The 7,740-nt window shown below is 35.6% G+C and overlaps 1 long non-coding RNA gene across 1 annotated transcript; it reads left to right on the top strand.

The window, feature by feature from the left end:
- Window positions 1-4,951: 4,951 nt before the first annotated feature.
- Window positions 4,952-6,841, top strand: LOC113775784. The gene is made up of 2 exons (XR_003468935.1): window positions 4,952-5,289; window positions 6,197-6,841. It is a non-coding gene; the product is annotated as an uncharacterized LOC113775784 (long non-coding RNA).
- Window positions 6,842-7,740: the final 899 nt, after the last annotated feature.

Below are 7,740 nucleotides of genomic sequence, written 5' to 3' on the forward strand. Positions count from 1 at the left end.
TTGTATGCCCCATAAGTTTACCTTCTTTGGTATGCAATGTACGATATTTTTGTCCTCTTTATGTTAGGAGCAAACGAGCGTCTTATGCACTCAAACTTCCCTAGCTCTTATGAAAAAAGGGCAGGTTTTTTATTTAACAAAAACGCCAATTTGGTCTCGGAGTGTTGTCATTCTTGAACTCGAACTCAATTCCCAGAAGTACTGCTCGAGCGAGTTGCTTGAGCAGAGTTCGAGCTCAACTCAAGGTACTACTTTCCAGGCTTGAGCTTGGCTTGTTGGAGCTCAAGGAATTTGGCGAGCTTTTCATCGAGCTCGACCAGAGGTTTCCTGTGCAGACAGCTCATTTTCATCTGAATTGCATCCTAGTGAAGTTTATTTAACCACAAAAAACATCCATTGCTAAAAAACTAAAGCATAATCCAAAGCAAAAGTTCCAACTTTTGAAAGGTCTCATCAAAAAAACAAGCACAAATGAGAATTAACATCAATTTCTTTAACAACGGGTGGAGAAAATGGATGAAGTATTCTCCAATAGTCCAACTTATACAACGCGAGAAACTAGTGGGCGTGGATACCACAATGGAACTGATGTTACTTCACATTATCAGCTGCACCCTCCACTCCATCTCTCCAATTTCTGCCATCTGGTGCTTCAATTCATGACAGTCATCGTCGCTGCAATCAAGCTGAAGCACTAGTGGCTGTGGATATCGAGATTCAAGCGGAGCTCAAGCAGTGAAGATCGTTGGATGAATTTTGCTCGGAGACAATTCAGCCAATTCTGTTCGAAGCTCGAAACGGGAAGAAGAAGAAGAAGAAATTTCTTCTCTCACTGTCTTCTTTAATCTTTAACCTAATTCTATATTTTTTAGCAAGATGACACGTCTACCCTTTATTAATTTTATAACAAAGCTAGTTAAGGTCGTAATTATTGCAAATAAACAATCTAAAAGAGTAATTTACTTATTTATAATATGTTAATTATATATAAGAGCGAGTGCTCAATAGAGCACGACAAACTCTCGAGCACATAATATACCTACTCGAGCTTGACTCATAGACTCAATCGAGCAACTCGAGCCCAACTTTGATCGAGTTCGAGTCAAGTAGTGATTGAATTATTTGCGAGCTGGAGTCAAGTTGTTCAATTGTATTTCAGCCCCAGTTTAGTCCCTTACATTTTTAGAAAAATTTTTTTAGATCTTCATATTTAAAATCATCCAAAATAGTCCATCAAATATAAAAATTTTGCCCATTTGGTCTCAAAGCTAATTTTTACTCAATTTCCCGACAAAAAAAATGCATGCTTACTTCATGTGCTCATTATTGCTAAGGCAAAATGAAACACTCAATTTGATGTAAACAATCTACTCTTAAGAATATGGCAAAAAAAAATAAAAAAAGAACTCCTGTATAAAGGTTTCCATTGGTGCAAACTGATTGTATATCACCACTAATTAATAAACACTAGAATAGGCGATATTCACAGGTCCAAGAGTATCCCTTCGAATAAAAACTTTCACAGCCAATTGACAATAACAAGGATTCAAAATTATATAAGCAATAGGTCTTATGTGTAAAGAGTTTGGTAGATGAAAATTGAGGAAAAGGGAAGATCATGTGTATGTATATGTGCCTGTGTGTTTAAGGGAAATAAAATTTGTTCCTAATTTGGCTTTGAAATTATGGGTATGTGAGGCAGGCGTGCGTTTTTTGGCCAAAAAGTTAAGCAAAAATAAGTTTTGGGATCAAAACCGCAAAAATAAGCAGCCTTGTTTGGATTGCGATTTTTCGTCGAAAAATTACGTCGTTTTCCGTGATCACATTTCCCTATTACCTTTTTCCCTCACATACATCAAATCGCTACAGTAATTTTTCCATGAAAAATCATGGAAAATGCAATCCAAACAATAAAATAAAATATCCAAGTGACTATTTTGGTTGATTTTGAATGTGAGGGATTAAAAAAAATTTCCAAATATGTGAGGGACTAATTTGAGAATTTTTCCTTTAATTTATTAAAGATGGTTTTAGTGCTTAGTGATTAAGCCAAATGCTAAGAGCTGGATCTTAATTATACAGAAACAGCTAAGGTTTGTGATCATCATGATGGATTAGTTATTAGTAGTGATGATGACGAACAAGAATTAGAATTGGGAATGACTGCTGGCTAGCATTACACTCTATCTCATCGATTGGTCAAGTAATTCACGCGTGCAACTTTGAGATTTTTTCTTCTTTTTTGGGTTTGGTTGTGGTGTAACATTTTTATTTTGGGTTGGTGAAGTTGGTGGTTTTAAAGGCAAACTACGTAGCGTTGCAGGGGTTGATATGCTTGAAAAGGAGATCCCCAAATAAACAACTTAATTCTCATCGTCAACGTCCATTTGCATATTTTCTTTTTTTTCCCTTATCTTCTTCTTTGTTTATTTATTTATTTATTTTTTTGGAGTAAGGAATGGGAGGAATGGTTGAAGTTGTTAAGGAGCTGTTTTCAGAAAATAATTGGAAAAACCAACTTAAAATAGAAATTGTCGCCTTTCTCTTTATTAGGGTTGATCCTTTATGTTTAATTCTCCCGGGGTGGGCTTCACGGACAATTTATGATTGTTGTTAAAGTCAATGTTTTAAAAACCGGACCGTTAATCGAACCGGTGAAGTGAAAGGGTCGAGGTTCAACCGGTCGGACCGGTTCAACCTCGGTTCAATGAATTTTTTTAAAAATAATTTATATAAATATATATGTGCACAAAATAAGACATGTAATGGATAATTTAATACTTTATATGATGAAAAGTTTACTATTTTTGAATAACTTGGATTTTTAAAAATAAATTTTTTAAATTATAAGTTAAAACAAATAAATTTCATCTCAATTTCAATTATATCTACCAAAAAAATCTTAAATATAATCCAAAAATATCACAATATTTGAAATTATACAAAATTCACGTCTATGAGAATTTAGACATTGTGAACTTAAATTTTAATTTACATTTTGGAATTTAAATTTACAATTTAAAAAAGGAAGTTTGGAGTTCGAAGAAAATCAAGAGAATTGAAAATAGAAATGCAAATTTGATAAGAAACAAAAAATGAGATAAAAGTGAGTGGTTGTGATATTAAATAAATTGGGTTAAAGAAAAATAATTCTTTTTTAACTTTTTTAAATTTAATGGACAAAAACAAAATTAAAATATGGAAGAAAACATCAATAAATAAAAAATAAAGAGGTTTGATTAAAAAAATGAGTGGCAAAAGAAAAGATGATAGAGAGAGAGTGTGTGTGTGTGTGTGTGTTGAAGATTAAAAAGAAAGAGTCATGAAAGGATGATATTTTATAAAAAAAAATGGAACAAAAGAAATATGAGTGTTTGTTTTATATAAATAAGTTATCAAAAAAAACTAATAAGATGTGATAGTGCAACGGTTACTACATTGGTCTTCTATTACAAAGGTCTTGAGTTCGAATCTTGATAACTACATTTTGCAAAAAAAAAAAAAAGGAAAACTCAAAAACCGGAAATAACCGGTTCACATCCGGTTCAGCGGTTTCGCGGTCCGACCGGTTTTTGACCGGTTTCTTGACAAAGTCAAACCTGGCATTGAACCGGACCGGAGCCATGGCCGGTTCGCGGTTCAACCGGTCGAACCGGCCGGTCCGGTCCGGTTTTCAAAACACTGGTTAAAGTTTGGGAAATTATTTTATTTAAAAAGAATAAAAACAGTTGCACCTTTTCTCCCCTGTTTTTGGACCACCCACAATTTTTTTTTATTTTTTTAGCGTAAATGGAAAGTTCCGAATTTGATACCTCTTACTTACACTCATTTTCTATACCACCCAACTCATTCCTTCTCCCAACCGCCCACCAGTTTAGATATTGAAATTTCATGCAAAAAAAATATTTTGTCTTTTTAATGTGATCAAATGAGGAAAACTCAAAGAAATTGCTTAGTTATTAGCATGAGGAAACTACGTAAAAACTTTGTTAATACCCATTGCCTATTGGTCGTACATAAAAGTAAACAGCTATCAATATTTTTTTTATATTAGTGTTAAGGGCACACTTAATGCGTGTGCAATTTAAAATAATTATTAATTTTTATGAATATATTAATTTTATTTTTACAAAATTAAATTTCATATAAGTTTTTCATGAAAATTGCAATTTATTAGTAATTTTTTCTTTAATACAATTATAGTTAATTTGACAGTTAAAATATTTTAAGGGAGTTATGTAAGACTACATTAGCAAATGTGATTAGATGATGAGGGTAAAAATTAATTTTTAAGACAAAATTAGGAGCTCAATAAAGGATACAAAATATTTATCCGAACTGCCACATCTCACCCTTTATGACTTGCAAGTCCTCTCACTCACAATAAATAAATAAATAAATAAAGGCATTAGTTCAAAGCTTATGGATGTAAGCTCATGGATGTTTGATATTTTAGCCATTACCTTTCCAATCACATTTCAACAAAAACAATAATTTGGTTAAATCATTTTAAACAAATAAAAAGGAAAAATATTATAGTATCATGGTACCTTAAAACAAAGTCAATATAAATTAAGTCCCCTAAGAGAGACAGGAGCCTTATATCTTACATATATAAAGCGAGAATCCGCTTGTGAACAGTGAAAAATGGGCCGGTTATGCCGTGATTTGTGTGAGCTTGAGGGGCGTTTTGGTCTTTTGCTGATGGGTGGCGGTGGCTCTGCTGGTATTTTGCTTTTGTCCGCTGGCTCTCTTGCATTGTAACTTTGCTCTGTCCGCGTGGCTCTCTTGCATTGTAGCTTTGCTGGCCATTTTGCTTTTGTCTGCTGACTCTCCTCAATTGTAGCTTTGCTTTGTCCGCGTGGCTCTCCATTTTGATAGTCAGCAATTACTATTAGTTAGTGGGCGGTTGGTCGGTCAGCAATATCCTTTCCTTTCTCTAAGCTTTTTTCTTCTTCTTAGGTTCTGTTCTTCTTCTTAGTTTTGTTGGAAAATCGCTCCTGTCCGGTGGTTTTGGCGGTCAGCAATTTCAGTCATTGCTGGCAGCAATTTTGGCGGTCAACAATTTCGACTTTATTTCCTCTCATTCTTTTCTTGTCTTTCTTTACCAGGTGTCCAGGCGCGAGTTCATTCTTTTCTTGGCTTTCTTTACTGGGCGTTCAAGCAATTTTGGCGGTGAGTTGAGCTGAATCCAGAGCGCACCGCTTCAGAGTTTTGCGCGCTTCTACTTTTCCTTATTGTTTTCTCGGTCTTGTTTCCTCTGTTTCTTTTCTTGGCCTTCTTTACCAGGTGTTTTTCCCTTTCCTCATTCTCCTGTCTTTTTCCTTTATTCTTTTCTTAGCATTCTCTGGCCATTGCTTTTTCCTTCCCTTGTTTTCGTATTGAATTTTCTGAGGACGGCGATGATTCCTGATAGATAGTGTTGCTGTAGTTATGCCTTCTGTTACTGCTGCTACTTTGCTTTAATGCAGCTGCTACTTGGGTTAGGTATAGCTGCGGTGGATATTACTCAGTGTAACCTTGCGATATGTTTATTTGTTCTTCTTTGGCTGGAATTGGGGAACAATTGCTCTTTTTCTTATTAATGGAATGCGTTGATATAGCTGTAATAGTTATTATTCAATTAAATGTTAAGTTGTGTTTTTCGTTCCTTTTCTCTGTGCTGTAGATTAATGCCTTGAGAATGGGTCGGAATAGAGTATACGGAAGTTTGGAAGAGGCAATTAAACCAGAATTAACCATAAAACAGGTCTTTGCATAATTAATGCTTTTACAAATATCTTGAAATAATATTTCTTACTCCATTAAAACTTTTCCTATCAGAAATTAGCAGTGAGAATCCGGGTTCTGATATGAGTTCAGTGTTGCATGGATTGGACGATGAGTGGGGTACGGGGCTAACGAAGACAAGAGAAATAGGGGAATCTGTAAACCATTTGGCCTGACTCCTCAATGTGTTAATTCATTTTTTTAATGAAGCTGTTTAGACTTCACTAAGAGACATGAAAACTTACCTGAGTGTTGTTTTGATCGGTTAAGTAAATTGTTATCGCAATACAAAGGTGAATCTCTTTTCCAGATTTATTTTCTTTAGAATTCATCATATGCTAATTTCCATTTCAGATTTATTTTATTTATGCTTTCCCACTACTTTCTTTATGAGACTGGGGATTGCCAAGTTTGTCGCATGAATCAGGAATATATTTTATACTAAAGGCAAAACGAAGGGCTCTAGGAAATGTCTGGTGTTTTGGCTGAGCATCATCCAGCGGTAGCTAATGCCCTGATCGAATGATTGTTGGGTAACGTGTTCGATGGTGTGAGTGCAGCAAAGGGTGTATGTTCCAGGAAGGGAAAAGGAGAAGCAAACTGTTGAGCTGGAGGTCTGCAATCAGGGAATGTTCAAAACCGAGTTGTGTAACAAATGGCAAGAGACCGGGGAATGCCCCTATGGAGAGAACTGCCAATTTGCTCATGGAATTAAGGAGCTGCGCCCTGTACTTCGCCACCCAAGGTACAAGACTGAGGTATGCCGCATGGAGTTGAACGGTGGACACCGATGATGAGGAGAAGCTTATCAAGTCCATGAACATCAGGCCCTTAAAGCTACTCAATCGTTAGGTCCATGATTATAACTCCCCTAAATGATGTTAGACAACTGCAAAGGTCTTGGCTGGTATGCAACAGTGTTTTTGTTCTTCAAAGTAAGCAATTGATTAATAGGCAATAAGGCTAAGGTCTACTGATGTGATAATACTAACTGCTTGATTAAAGAAAAAACTGTATGATCCGTAGTCAAGGAGATTAAAAGTAACATTTCTCGGCAGTGCACCTTTGATGAGTTACTGTGCATTGTTTGCAATCATACACCTGGCTAATACCATTGCAAACCACTGCCACGGCCTAACGTTTCCCTGCTGACTTTTTCTGTCGGTTGAATAATTCTCTATGCCCTCCAATTTTTCAAACTCATGCTCATTATAATAAAATACCAGGTCCTAACTACCTGACGCATAGCGTCAGGGCAGAATACCTAGTATAATAGTAACGCAAGCTTGTGAATTTTGAAGGGACTCAAGTCTCGAGCAAACCATTAAGTGATGCCCCAACATATTATGAAATTTAATTTTGTAAAAATAAAATTAGTTTCTTTGAAATCACAGCTTCTTTTTTTTTTAATAAAAAATTTAGGTAGGTTCGATTTTAGTCACAGGTCAAAGTATGCCTTTAAAATCATAAATTATTTATAAATCCTTTTACAAAAATCATCCATCATCACAATTCTTATATTAAATACACACTCTTTTTTTTTTGGTGTAAAAAAGTGGCCCGTCTCGGCGAAAAAACAGGAGCAGCTGTACAATTGTCTTATTTTATGCAGGACGCGATGGTGATTAAAGATTGCCGTCAAACCCAGCGGAACTTATAGGCGTATTAGTCAGGGGGCTATGAGGTCTATGTTGGACTCTAAACCTCGCCCTTTTCTCTGTTTGAACTCTTACCATCGGAAAACCCCAAAAAGATGAGAAAAAAGGTGACTAAAGATTTACAGTACCGGTGAAAAGTAAAAACGGAAACCACGAGACCGCTTGAAAAGTTTTGCCCGCACTTTTGTTCACGCTTAAAACATTCCTGCAAACGCAGTTTGGTAGTGGTCAGCAGCTCGCCGCTGACGACGTATTTGTGCTTTCAATTTAACTCAACAAAATTAGTACTTCTTTTTTGGGGAAAACTTGGAAA

The sequence above is a fragment of the Coffea eugenioides genome, chromosome 6 (assembly GCF_003713205.1).
Source record: "Coffea eugenioides isolate CCC68of chromosome 6, Ceug_1.0, whole genome shotgun sequence".
Taxonomy (NCBI): domain Eukaryota; kingdom Viridiplantae; phylum Streptophyta; class Magnoliopsida; order Gentianales; family Rubiaceae; genus Coffea; species Coffea eugenioides.